At 34.8% G+C, this 15,231-nt stretch overlaps 1 long non-coding RNA gene across 4 annotated transcripts in view; it reads right to left on the bottom strand.

Moving 5' to 3' along the window:
* LOC106730894 overlaps positions 1-15,231 on the bottom strand; it is a 132,279-nt gene that overhangs the window by 84,408 nt on the left and 32,640 nt on the right. The gene's annotated exons all lie outside the window — the stretch shown is intronic.

Genomic DNA, 15,231 nt, shown 5'->3' with positions numbered 1-15,231 from the left:
AGAATCATACAACTTTCCAAGACTGAATCAAGAAGACATAGAGAATCTAAATAGACTGATTGCTTGTAAGGAGATTAAAACAGCAATCAAAACCTTCCAAAAAACAAAAGTCCAGGACCAGATGGCTTCACAGGTGAGTTCTACCAAACATTCAAAGATTTAATACCTATTCTTCTCCAACTCATACAAAAAATTGAAGATGAGGGAATACTTCTTAACTCATTTCATGAAGTCAGCATTAACCTGATACTGAAACCAAACAAGGACAATACAAAAAAAAGAAAGTTACAAGGCAGTATACATGGTGAACATGGATGCAAAAATCCTCAACAAAATATTAGCAAACCCAATACAACAATATGTTAAAAGGATCAGGCACCATGATCAAGCGGAATTTATTCCAGAGATGCAAGGATGGTTCAACATTCACAAATCAATCAATGGGATATACCATATTAATAAAACAAAGAATAAAAATCACGATTATCTTAACAGATGCAGAAAAAGCATTTGACAAAATTCAACATCAATTTATAATAAAGACTCTCAATAAAATACGTATAGAAGGAACCTACTTCAACATAACAAAGGCCATATATAGCAAACCCACAACTAACATCACACTCAGTGATGAAAAACTTAAAGCTATCCCTCTAAAATCGGGAACAAGACACAGATGCCCACTTCACCACTTTTATTCAACACAATATTGCAAGTCGTAGCCAGAACAATTAGGCAATAAAAAGAAATAAAAGGCATACATATTGGAAACAGAGAAGTAGAAATGTCATTTGCAAATTACATGATTGTGTATATATATATAAACCCTAAAGACTCCACCAAAAAATTATTAGAAATAATAAATGAATACAGTAAAGTTGCAGGGTACAAAACCAATATACAAAAATCTATTGTGTTTCTGTATACTAACAACGAACTAGCTGCAAGAGAAATCAAGAAAACAATCACATTTACAATTGCATCAAAACAAATAAAATACCTGGAAATAAATTTAACCAAGGAGTACACTGAAAACTATAAGACATTGTTGAAAGAAACTGAACACAACAAAAAGAAATGAAAAGATAGTCTAAGCCCATGGATTGGAAGAATCAAATTTATTAAAATGTCATTATTACCTAAAGCAATTTATAGATTCAATGCAATACTTATCAAAATCCCAAGGACAGTTTTCACAGGAATAGAAAAAAAATTTCTAAAATTTATATGAAACCATATAAGACCCCAAATAGCAAAGCAATCCTGAGGAAAAAGAACAAAGCTGAAGGAATTATATTCCCTGATTTCAGCTTATACTACAGAGCTAAATTAATCAAGACAGTATGGTCTTGGCAGAGAAACAGACACACAGATGAGTGGAACAAAACTGACACCCCAGAAATAAACCCACACATACCTGAACAATTAATTTATGATGAAGGAGTAAAAAACATACAATGGAGGAAGGATAGTCTCTTCAATAAGCAATGTTGGGAAAACTGGACAGCCACATGCAAAAAAATAAATAAATAAAACTAGACCACTATCTTATACTATACATAAAAATCAACTTGAAGACTTGAACGTAAGATGTGAAACTGTAAAACTCCTGGAAGAAAACACAGACTGTAGGCTTTTTGACATGAGTCTTAGCAATATCTCTCTGGATATGTCTCCTCAGGTAAGAGAAACAAAAGCAAATATAACCATATGGGACTGCATCAAACTAAAAAGCTCCTGCACAGCAAAGGAAATCATCAACAAAACAAAAAGACAACCTACCAAATGGTAGAAAATACTTGCAAATCATATCCAACAAAGGCTTAATACCCAAAATGTGTAAAGACCTCATACAACTCAACAACAACGACAACAGCTTGATTTAAAAATAGGCAGAAGATCTGTATAGACATTTTTCCAAAGAAGACATACAGATGACCAATAGGCACATGAAAAATGTTTAACATGACTAATTATTAGGGAAATGCAAAGTCAAAACCATAATGAGGTATCCCCTCACAACCGTTAGAATGGCTGTTATCAAGAAAGCAAGAAATAACAAGTGCTGTTTTGTGTATATAGATGTAAAATATTTTATGAATATAGATGCAAAATTCCTCAACAAAATACTAGCAAATTGACTCCAAAACTGCAGTAAAAGGATCATAGACCATAATTAAGTAGGATTTATCCCAGGGATGCAGGGAGTTTTCAGTATCTGCAACTCAATCAATGTGACATACCACATTAACTGAAGAATAAAAGGCATACGATTATTTCAAATGATGCAGAAAAAGCTTTTGATAAAATTCAACATCCGTTTATGATAAAAACTCTCCAGAAAGTGGGCATAGATTAAACACACCTCAACATAATAAAGGCTATATATGACAAATCCACAGCTAACATCATACTTAATGGGGAAAAGCTGGAAGCATTTCCTCTAAGATCAGGAACAAGACAAGGATGCCCACTGTCACCACTCTTATTAAACATAGTTCTGGAAGTCCTAGCGAGAGAAATCAGAGAAGAAAAAGAAATAAAAGGAATCCAAATTGGAAATGAAGAAGTAAAACTGTTACTGTTTGCAGATGACAGGATACTATATCATAGTATAGAAAACCCTAAAGAAGTGACCAGAAAACTACTAGAACTCGTCAATGAATTTAGTTAAGTTGCAGGATACAAAATTAACATACAGAAATCAGTTGCATTTCTATACACTAACAATGAAATAGCAGAAAAAGAAGGAAACAGTACCATTTACAATCACACCAAAAGGCATAAAATGCCTAGGAATGGACCTACCCAAGGAGGCAAAAGACCTGTACTCTGAAAGCTTAAAACACTGATGAAAGAAATTGAAGACGACATAGACAAATGGAAAGATATACTGTGTTCTTGGATTAGAAGAATCAATATTGCTAAAATGCCCATACTACCCAGGGCAATGTGTAGATTCAGTGCAATCCCTGTCAGGTTACCAATGACATTTTTCACAGAGCTGGACCAAAAAATGTTAAAAATTTGCATGGAAACACAAAGACCCCAAATAGCCAAAACAATCTTGATAAAGAAGAACAGAGCTGGGTGAATCACACTCCCTGGCTTCAGGCTATACTACAAAGCTACAGTAATCAAAACAGTATGGTACTGGCACAAAAACAGACACATAGATCAATAGAACAGGATAGAAAGCCCAGAAATAACCCCCCATATTTATGGTCAATTAATCTATGACAAAGGAGGCAAGAATACACAATGGAAAAAAGATAATCTCTTCAATAATTGTGCTGGGAACACTGGAAAGCTACCTGTAAAAGACTCAAATTAGAACATTCCCTCACACTATACACAAAAAATAAACTCAAAAGGGATTAAGGACTTATATATAAGACCAGATACTATAAAACTCCTACAGGAAAACATAGGCTAAACACTCTTGGACATAAATCACAACAATATATTTTTTGAACCAGCTCTTGGAGTAATGGAAATAAAAGCAAAAATAAACAAATGTTGATCTAATTCAACTGAAAAGCTTTTGTACAGCTAAGGATACCATCAATAAAACGAAAAGACAGCCTACAGAACAGGAGAAAATATTTGCAAATGATGTGACCGACAAGGGACTAATTTCCAAAATATATAAACAGCTCATATACCTTAATATCAAAAAAGCAGGCAACCCAATCAAAAGATGGGTAGAGGACCTGAATAGACATCTCTCCGAAGAATACAGACAGATGACCAACAGGCATATGAGAAGATGCTCAACATCTGTTAGAGAAATGCAAATCAAAACTGCAATGAGAGATCACCTCATACTGGCCACAGTAGCCATCATTAAAATGTCTACAAACGATAGGTGCTGGAGAGGGTGTGGAGAATAGGGAAACTTCCTACACTGTTGGTGGGAATGTGAATTGGTCCAGCCACTGTAGAGGACAGTATGAAGTTTCCTTAAAAAACTAAAAATAGACTTACCATATGATCCAGTGGTCATGCTCATGGGCATATACCTGGAGAAAAAAATAATTCAAAAAGACACACGCACCCCAACATTCATAGCAGCACTGTTTACAATAGCCAAGACATGGAAACAACCCAAATGTCCATCAACAGATGACTGGATAAAGAAGATGTGAGATAGATAGATAGATAGACAGATAGATAGATAGATACACACACACACACACACACACACACAATGTAATACTACTCAGCCATAAAAAAGAATAAAATAATGCCATTTGTGGCAACATGGATGGACCTGGAGATCATCATTCTAAGTGAAGCAAGCCAGAAAGAGAAAGGAAAATGCAGTATGATATCACTTATATGTGGACTCTAAATAAAAAAGGACACAAATGAATTACTTATTATTTATAACTTAAAAGATTGATTTCTTGAATATGTATAAGTTCATTTGATTGTCTTTTATGATTGGATTACTGCATTCTGTTGATTCTTATTTGTGGCTGGCTTTATTCTTTTGATAACTATGGAAGTTTAAAAAGCTAAAACTCTAAACTGTTCTTAGAAACAATGAACAGTACATATATGTAAATTTTTTAACGTGCAGTATATGTAATATATTGTATCTGTGTAGTCAAATTGTATTACTTTTACCTAATAAAATTGAAAAATGAAAAAAATAAAAACATTAAAAACAGAACAAAGAAGAAGATGGATAAAAAGGAATACTTGTGCACTGCTGGTGGGAAGGTAAATTGCTGAAACTACTATGGAAAATAGTATGGAGATTTCTCAAAAAAAGTAAAGACAGAATTATCATATGATCCTGCTATTCCACTTTTGGGTGTGAAATACGTTACAACTCATTTGAATGATAATCCGAAGAACAGAGATGATAGGTAGATAGTTGGATGGACAGGTAGATAGAGACAGAGTGACAGAGAGATAGACAGATATGCTGAAATAACAGTTTGCTTAAAACATGAAAAATTGCCCAATAATAGGGCAATACCAGCTACATCTCAGGGGACATAATTTGCCTTTCTAACAGAGAAGAATCATTTACATCTTTACCAGTATTCTACTACTTAAAAGCTGTAAAATAGCTTTAGACCTACAATATATAACCTGGAAGTGTGTTGGACAATGCCTAATTTTACATTGAGGACACCCTACTATCTTTTTTGTCCATTTCTGTCTCTTACATTTTTTTCTGTAACATCATTCTGTAACATCGTTCTAATGCATTGATATGTTAGAGCACTAAAGCATTTTCTATAAAAATATTACTTCTATAAATTTGGCAGCAGGTGTTTTCTCTGGGCATCCTCCTAAACATTGATTGTTATTCAAACTTGTCTTATAAAAACATGGTCTATAAACAGGGTCTCCAAAATTATTTATTCAAAAACTATACTTCAATGTTTTAAAATGTTAAACGTAAATTTTAAAAATGAGATAAGGCACTAAATGGGGGCTGTAGTTAATTATGTTGTCAGTTCTTAACAGAAAAAATATTTGCTATGCCTTTTTTACTACTTCTGTAGCTTCCTTCTAAATACTTCTAAAAAGAGCAAGAAAAATAAATTATTAGACATCTAATTATCTGTAAGGGACCATGGTGAATGCCATCATATTTAAACAGAAACCTAAACAAAACAGTGCAATTTAAACAAGAAAACTATTTTATGGTACTATTTTTTTCTTTCATGGGCCCATTGTGCAACACTTAACTCCAGGTTTCTCTGGGAATTCTGTTTCTTATTGAAATGGTTCGGCTTTCTCATTAAAACAATTCACCCAAACTCATTTACACATAAGCATATCTGTGTGGGGAAGGGAATTAGTGAGTTGCCTAGACAAAATGTCTAGGGACAAAACATCTATTTCTTGAATTATGCATTAAGATCTGGGAAAATCCTTTAACAAACATTGTCCTCAGGGTCCTCCCGTGAAAATGCGTATATGGACAAGATCAGAATTTCTCCATCTTTGCGGCAGCATAAAACTCTCTTCAAAGAAAATGTTGCACCGATAAGCAGGGCTTCTTCAGTTAAAGAGAAAGAGGAGGTAGAGCGTTGCCAGCTTGAACCCTCATCTACTTCCCAGGCAACTCAGACACCCTAAAGGAAGTACTCAAGATTGCACAAAAACACAGTGTGAAATCCATGAGAAATATAATTGCTAAGATCCATTCCAATGCTCAAACTTCCATGAAAATTCTATAATGTGTTCCTACTGCTTAGGTTGTTCAGTTAGACCAAATGGAGACTCAAATGAAAAAGGCTAAACTGGTACAAACACACAGCAGAGGATAGTTTCTGTTATCTGTTATCTGTAATATGAAGAAATGGGAAAAAATAGACAAAGTTATGCCATTTTAACTCGTTCTCAATCCCTTCACGTCTCATGATATAATCAAAACCAAATATCAATTGAAGATAAAGTAGTATTAGAAAAAATAAAATAACCATAATATAGGTCGTATTGACTATGAGCATTTAGCTGTGATGATACGTGTATATACACATACATCTCCACGCATTCGCACGTCACATGTTCATACATCCATACATACTCATTCCTACAATATATTTTCATACATTTATACATATTCCTCTTCCAAAGTTTTCCTTGATTAATTCATTTTGGGGACGTCTAAGTCCCTAACTAGATTCTAAGTTAGACCCCTTAAAGCCACTGCATCTATACACTGATGTCAGGTATGCCTTGGTGACCCTTATTAATCCAATAGTTTGAACAACTTAAGAAAAGTTGGAAACAACAAAACCTAATCCACGCTGCACAGTCGATGACAAGAGCCATCTGTTAAAAAAGTAAATTTGATTACACGATTAGTGTGCTTAAAATGCTCCGTAGCTTCCCAGTTCCCCTAGACTCAATATGTAATCCAAGACCTTGCATGACTTGGCCCCTGTGGACATCACCAGCCTCATCATGTTCCACTGTCCCTCCCACTTCTGTTTCTGAAGTGGCAGCTTGGCCTTCTCTCAGTTCCATGCTCTTTCCCATGTCATTGTGACCTTAACTATGCCATCCCTCAGCCTAGAAAACATACCTTTTTCAGCCAGCTGCTTTAACAGTCTATTCATCCTGCACACTTCAGGTTGGACCTCCCTTCCCCAGAGAAGTCTTCCTTGACCCAGTCCATGTAAGATGACCCAACATATATTCCAATAGCATCTTATATCTTTTCGCAAAACTGTGCATATTTGAAACTACCTAATGCATCACTTGTGATTATTTGTTTTATTTCTGAATTCTTGTTGCCAGTCAATTCCGTGTGGACGGGGCTATGTATATCTTGCTTACCTCCGTAGCCCCAGAACTTCTCAAAGTAACCGGCATGTGGCACATATTCAATAAATATTTATTGACTACAAAGTGCACTTGGAAATTTTACAAATTTCTGAATTCATTTCTTAATGGCTTGTAATGGTTTTTAACTCACTTTCTTATAACCAAATTTTTAAAATTTTTAATTTTCTCTGATTATAAAAGATTTTATGATACCTTCAAATTCTTGAATTAAACGGAATGTTCTGAATATATACGCTTTTATAGAGCCATCTAGTGTCCATTTTGTTTAGTGAAGCTAAAAATAAAATAAGGTCAAAAAGTAATAATGTGCTTAATAGTGAGGAATACATAATCTCCGTCTGGCAGTAGCAATTTAACGCATCAATTGGCCACTAGAGTAACTTTATTTCCTGAGCTTCCACTGCCCTTCACCATATGGACACTGTATTAGTCATTCTAGAATTCTGGTAATTAAATGTTTGATGAGAGATCTTCAGCTAATGTGATCTATTGAACAAAGGTGCTGCTACCTGCTCCCTCCTGAAACCTAAAATGTCAGGAAAGAAATTAAATATGCATAAACATATAAGGATAAAGAGAAGAAGACAGGAAATAGCAGAGAAGAAGCGTAATGAAATTTTGGAACTTAACAAAAAGAAGAATGGCTGGTAACTGACATCACCACTAGAGAAAAGGAAAACAAAAACACTAATTCAAAGAGATACATCCACTCAAATATTCACAGCAGCACTATTTACGATAGCCAAGATATAGAAGCAACCTAAGTGTCCATCAGCAAGTGAATGGATAAAGAAGTGGTGTGTGTGTGTGTGTGTATATATATATATATATATATATATATATATATATATATATATATATATATATATATAAAATAAAATTTTACTCAGCCATAAAAAATAACGTAATTTTGCCATTTTCAACAACACGATGGATCTGGATGGTTTTATGCTTAGTGAAACAAGTCAGATGGAGAAAGATAAATTATGTATGGGTCTTTTATATGTGGAACATAAAAATAAAATAAACAAATAATAAATAAAACAGAAACACACTCACAGTACAAACTAGTGGTTACCAGTGTAGAGAAGGAAGAGGGAAGGTGCAAAATAAAGGTAGGGGGTTAAGAGGTACAAACTACCATGTATAAAATAAACAAGCTACAAGGATGTATTGTACATTACAGGGAATAAAACCAATATTGTATGGAAATTTTAAGTGGAATATAAGCTATAAAAATATTGAATCACTATGTCGTACAACTAAAACTAACATAATACTGTAAGTCAACTATACCTCAATGAAAATAGCAGACTAATATCTTTATCATTCTTGACTTTTAAATTATGTATACACATATATAATTTTAATTATTTTATATCTTATATTTTTCTTTTCTTTCTTTCTTATTGTGCACTCCTATACTGAGGCAATACATTTTCAGGTTCTCTCTAAAATGTACCAGTGTTGATAGCCTCCTTTGATTTCATTTGGAATTTCAATCATGTGATATTGAAAACAAGGATTCAATGTTTTAAGACATGCACAAAATATCCCTCACCACTTTTGTAGAAGGTCCCCACCAATAGTTGCTTGTGTGTACTGGCCAATTTGGTTCTCTCTGTGGGGATATTTTTGTGATGTCTGGCAACACCAAGCACCTGTCCTGAAAGAGATTGCAATTTTCTACCAGAATTTTTCCCAGTAGCTCCTTTAAAATTGACAGCCAGTTGCTGGTGTCTTGTAGCAGCCTCTTTGAATCTCTTCACCTAATTGGTTTTTTGGGTTACGATGTGAGCCAGGACTTTACTGAGGGCTGCCTGTCAACTATGATCAGCCGTCAGCTAGGGCGTTTCTTTTAGCCTGGGTGTTCTGCCTTTTGTATGGACCCCTATTTTTCATATTAATTAATTAATTTATTGTTTGTTTTGGGGGGGTAGGTAATTCAATTTGTTTTTTTATTTTTAATGCTGGTCCTAGGGATTGAACCCAGGACCTCATGCATGCTAAGCATGCACTTTACCACTGAGCTATCCCTGCCCCCCGGATCTGTATTTTTATAGTAGTCACCTTTGTAGAAATGTCTTAAATGGTCTAGTCACTTTAAATTGAGATTTCTACAGACATTAAAGGAAAAAAATCTCTCCTGTTTATAGCATTCCCAAATCCGGGACTGCTCCAAAGGCATGCCTGTTATCCATGTATATATCACCTCTATGATTAGCACTTTCTAATCGTCAGGCTCTGGTGAGCGTGCTAAGTTCTGCTATCTGGGCTGACTTGCATCTCATGTCTTGGGGTCCTTAATCTAAATGTTGGGCTGCCTCCTGTTGTAATCCAAAAAATACGCATTTCCCAGCAGATGACAGGTCTGTAAAGATCTTTTCCAGGACCAGACTCTCATGGACAAAACAAGACAAGTATAGCTAAAGTTTTCATAAGGTCTTTTGCTAAGTGACCAAAGGCAAAATGCATCCAAATGATGCCATTCTGAGGGGGAAACCTAAACTCATCAGACCCCAGGACTGACTTGAATAGTAGACCTCATGGCACCTGTACCCAACCTCTTCTCTTTGAATGTCCTCTAATAGAATCACAACAGAGAATGACAAGGACAAACAGAGAAAATAGTATTGTTACTGAAAAGGCAGTTTTCCACCAAGGAAAAAACTTTCAAATCTGATCATGTAATGAAATGATTCTTAAAAGATATCTAATTTCCTAGGAGACACAATTAATTTAGCACTTGGTAACACAACAAAAAGTGAATCATGAGTCAGGCCCAAAGAGATCTTTATCCCACCATTGCAATCAGAGATACCCCCAAGCAAGAGGCTCAGGGAAGCTCCGGGAAGCACGCTGGTTTTTGTTGTTATTGTTGCTTTTTATTGTTTGTTTGTTTTTATTGAAGTGCAGTCAGTTACAATGTGTCAATTTCTAGTGTACAGCACAATATCCCAGTCGTGCATATACATACATATATTCGTTTTCATATTCTTTTTCATTAAAGGTTATTACATGATACTGAATACAGTTTCCTGTGCTAAATAGAAGAAATCTGGGTTTTTTTAAAATCTATTTTTATATACAGGCATACTAGTTTTGAGTTGAGGGTCTGGGGCTATGGCACTGACATCTTCTTACATGGATCTTGGTAGAACTTCCACATTGCCAAGTTCAAAAAATACCACCAACGCTTTGTTAAACTTTTGCTTAATCAAGCAAAGCTGATTTATTAGAATTTACTTAAGTGAGGTGGAATTTCACTTCGATTGTTTTAGAAATCAAGTATACAAAAAAGAAAATGGTATGCTTTGAAGATCTTCACTTTGCTAATTTCTGATGCTAGTTAATTTCTCCCTCCCTCCCTCCCTCTCTCTCTCTGTCTCTTTTTAAACACACCTTAGAGGAAAGCAGTCTGGCCATATATTTGAATCCATCTTAAATAGATCATAGATTAGGAAAAAGTGGTCTTTTGTGAATTCAGATCTATCTATATCTGGTCACGTAAAATTGGTCAAGACAGGGCAGCTCTACCACACACTCCCAACGCTATGTGAAATGCCAGGTGAGGTTTAGGAACCACAGGAGGCATATATTCTTGTCGTCTTCTGCTAGTCAGTAAATGGTGAAATAACCAATATGTGCATAATACGCCACCCGAGATAATATCTTCTAGTTCTAGAATTTTCTTTTTCTTGAATATTTTGCTTTTCTGACTTTACATGTATTTTACGGAAGGTACGCAGATGTGAAATATTATTCATAAGTTAATTTTGAAACAAAATCACTATTACTCTCATATCAAGCTTCTGGATCAATTTAGTAGAGAGATATCCTGAAATTACTAGCAAATTGTTAAATATCAGTTTTTAGTCTGTCAAATACACCAGGTAAAATTGTGAAAATAATAAAAAAAGAGATAGGAGAGAGAGAAATTTAATGTGGAGTTTTCAACCTTTGATCACTTTTTTCATATAAAATTCACTGAGGTAATACACAAATAACTTAGTAAATTTCATTTCAAACAAAAATTTATTTTATACTTTGATCTCTTTTATATGATAACTATTCAAAGCATTTTTCTCTAATCTTTCCAAAACAAGTTACTAAATTAATTTCTTCCAATATGTGTCCAAAGACAGAGATTTTAGATTGTGTCCATTGCAAAACTTCAATTACTTAGCGTTTATAGAAAATTGAATATTCAGGCCAATACAATTTAATGGTTAACTAAATATCAACCCCTATACTGTCAATATAGATGTCAAAGGTTGAATAAATACCTCTAATAAATAAATGAATAAATGCCTATTTGGAAACTATGTATGTGTATGTCTGTTTTACTTTTATTTTTAATAAGTTCACACTACAAAAAAGTTGCAAAGATAGTAAAAGGAATTCCTATATAGCCTTCAACCAGATTCACCAATTGTAAACATTGTTATCACCTTTGTTTTATCATTCTTTCTCAAATATATAATCATTTGAGAGTCTACTATAGCTATCTTGTCCCTTTTCCTCTAAATTCTTCATATATCATTGCAAAGAAAATGGACTTTCTTGTAAACAGGTGCAACACACATAACAGAAGAAGGAAGTTTAACATTAATACAATGATGTTATCTAATATGCAGCCCACATTCAAATTATATCAGTTGTCCCAATAATGTCCTTACGCTGTTTTTCCCAATCCAGGATTCAATCCAAGACCACACACTGCATTTACTTGTCATGTGTTTTCAGTCTCTCTAAACTTACAGATTACATCAACATTTTTTATTTTTCATGACATTAGCATTTTTTTTAAGTATAGTCATTTTTGTAGAGTGTCCCTGAACTTGGAATTCTCTGAAGTTTCTTTGTGGTTAGATTCAGGCCATGCATTTTTGTCAAGAATAACCACTTGTTGTCAGTTGTTCCATTACTACATAAGTACGCTTTGAAAATTTGGCTAAGATGGAATTCTTCCATTTTCTTCAATGTGGTTACTATTTTTTCTTTTGATGTTAGTAAGCAATTTCTAGGAAGAAACTTTAGAACTGTTTAAATATTTTCTTATCAAATTTTCATCCAAATTTTAGCAGCTACTGCACATTCTTGTCTGTATCAATTATTATGATGACTGCAGCACAACAATTTTTAACATCATTATTTCTTCTGATTGTATAAATCTGCATTCTATTGTGCAGAGTTTTTAAATCTCTGGTACAAAACTGGTTCCTTGTAATCAAACTCTCTGAAATGTGAAATAAAACAAAAAAATAGCATTCTTTGGCTCTAAATCTGATTTTACAGTATTTTCTTTTACAAAATTAAAAAGTTCTCCTGAGATAAAAGTGAAGTCTACCAAGCATCATGTTGGTAAAGTACAAATCCAATATTTGTTTAACATTAAACATTAAATTCCAGCATTGTCCTTTTTTAACTTAGTTGTATTTTTGTGTGTTCACCAATTAACATGACCTGTAATTTTTAAAACACATTAACTACAGTATTTTTAAAAAACAGAAAAGTCTGAGTAAAAGCATATAGTTCTTAAGATGAGTGCTTGTTAAATCTCAGACAGGTTTACAGCTATCCAATTCCCACATTTTACAGAAGAGGAAATAAAGTCCCCAAATGGACAAGTTAGTTACATATGGTCACATCAGTAATTAATTTAAAAAAAAAAAGCAAGCCCAGAGAAGAGGTCCCCTGTTTTCTATGTGTTAAATTATCTAAAAGGAATGGTTAATTAACAAAAATTAAATTTTATAACACAAAATGGTTTAAAAAAAAAGGTTTCAGATTTCTCTCCAGATATTTATATGAAGTCCTTTGAGAGTCAAATAGGAAGAACATATCATGACTAATGCCCTTTTTGAAAACTGTTAAAATTGCAAAATGGAGAGCACCAAGCTCCCAAAAGCAATAAGATTTTTTTTTTTTCAGGAAGCAAGGCTTTGGTAGGTCTGGGGACCTTTCTGTCTCCCAAAGAGGTATTGAAATAGTCCTCACTCAGCAAGAGAATCATCCCAGCTGTTCAGGCTGTGTGTGCAGTGGTGCCCATGCTGTCTGCTCTCAGTCATGCAGAGATGAGGACGGCCTTCTAGAAATGCAGCACAGCACTTTGTTCTCTGTCTTCTGATGCCCCTGCTGTCTCAGCAGCATGAGGTGCCTGCAGAACTCTGCCTTTCTATCCCTGGCATTCTAAAGTAGACCTCCAAAGAAAAGATGTGGTTTGGTGATTTTGCAATCTTCAGAATTTTTTATTTTTTTGAGGCTTCAAGACATGGTTTCAGTCCACATAGGAATAACAGTCATCCACTTTACTTCCTTAACTGGAATGATCTCAGTTGTAGGAAGAAAGGAGTTTGGAGCAGACTTGTGAATACTCCCAGTGATGAGCTTTCTGAAGCTTCCAATAATGCAGAAGACTTTGGACAAGAATTCTTTGCATATTCACATCTGGAGGTCCTGGTTCTTACATCAGGCAAATATATTTCTCTGAAATAAATAGTTTTTTTTTCTTCACTCCATCATTTACTTAGAAATGTATATTAAATGCCTACTACATGCCAGGCACTCTTCTAAGAGATGAACAATCAGAAGATGTCCTTGCCTTCACTGAGCTTTTATTCTAATAGACCCATAGAAGGAGACAGACAAGAAACAAATAAATATGTAATGAGTCAGGGGATGAAATTTGCTGTAAATATGCATTGAGCAAGTTAAAGAAATAGAGTGACTGTAATTAGGCAACTTGTATGAAGTGCTCAGGGAGAGCTGTCTGATTAGGTAATATCTGAGCAGAGATATGAAGTGAGAGAAGAAAGCTCAGGTACTGGTGGAAAGGTCCTTCAGGAAGAAGAACAGCATGGCCCTAAGTGGGAACATGCCTCGTGGATCAAAGATCAGTAAGAAGGCCTTTGTGGTTTGACCAAAGTGAGCCAAGGGAAGAGAGTAAGAGATGAGGTCAAAGAGGGAGCAAGAAAGGAGTGGAAACCAACTTGTGCAGAGTTTACAGTCCAGTGCAAAGACTTTGGCTACTACACTAAGTGAGATAAGATGCCTTTTAAGGTCATATGATCTAACTTAAGTATCTAAAGACTCTAACTGTTGTGTTGAAAGGAAACTACAGATATCCAAGAATGGAAGATGGGGGACCAATTAGGAGTCAACTGCAGTAATAATCAGTGGCACATTGACTAGGATAGTAGCAGTGAGGGTGATGAGACAGGATTGGAACCTTACTTATATTTTGCAGCTACAGTCAACATGGTATCCTGACAGAGTAGATGTGAGATGTGATAGAAAAGACTCATCAAATTATTTAAAGGCTTTGATTTCAACATAATGGAAAGATTTCAGTTGCTGTGAGTTAAGATGGGAAGACTGTTGATGTTGCAGGTTTGGGAGAGAAGATGAAGTGGTCAGTTTTGGATGTGTTAAGTTTGACATGCCTATCAAATATCTAATTAGAAATGGAAAATACATATAGTTGGATAAATTAATCAGAATTTCAAGGGAGCGGTTCAAGTTCAAGAAACACAATTTGGAAGTAGAAAGTGTATAAACTGTAGCTAAAGCGTGAACCTGGAGAACATCAGCTGGGAAGTAGAGAGTTACGAAGACCTCCAAAGTCTAAGCTCTGGTTCGTTTGAGAGGTTCGTGGGTTGGGGCAGAAAAGGATTCAGCAAAGAAGATGGAGAAGAAGCAATGAATGAAATGAGAGGAAAACCTGAAGAGTGTAGAGTCCCGTGTTGGGTGAAAAAAAATGTGTCAAGGAGAAGAGAATGTTCCCCAAAGACAAATGCTGCTAATCAATCAAGCAAAATGAGGGCTAAAATTTAATCATTAGATTTAGCAATGTGGAGATCACTGTAGGCCTTGATAGAAGTTTCAGTGGAGTAATGGAAAAAAAGCCAT

The sequence above is a fragment of the Camelus ferus genome, chromosome 29, assembly GCF_009834535.1.
Source record: "Camelus ferus isolate YT-003-E chromosome 29, BCGSAC_Cfer_1.0, whole genome shotgun sequence".
Lineage (NCBI taxonomy): Eukaryota > Metazoa > Chordata > Mammalia > Artiodactyla > Camelidae > Camelus > Camelus ferus.
The sequence above is the reverse complement of the archived record's forward strand: the minus strand, read 5'-3'. Positions and strand labels throughout refer to the sequence as shown.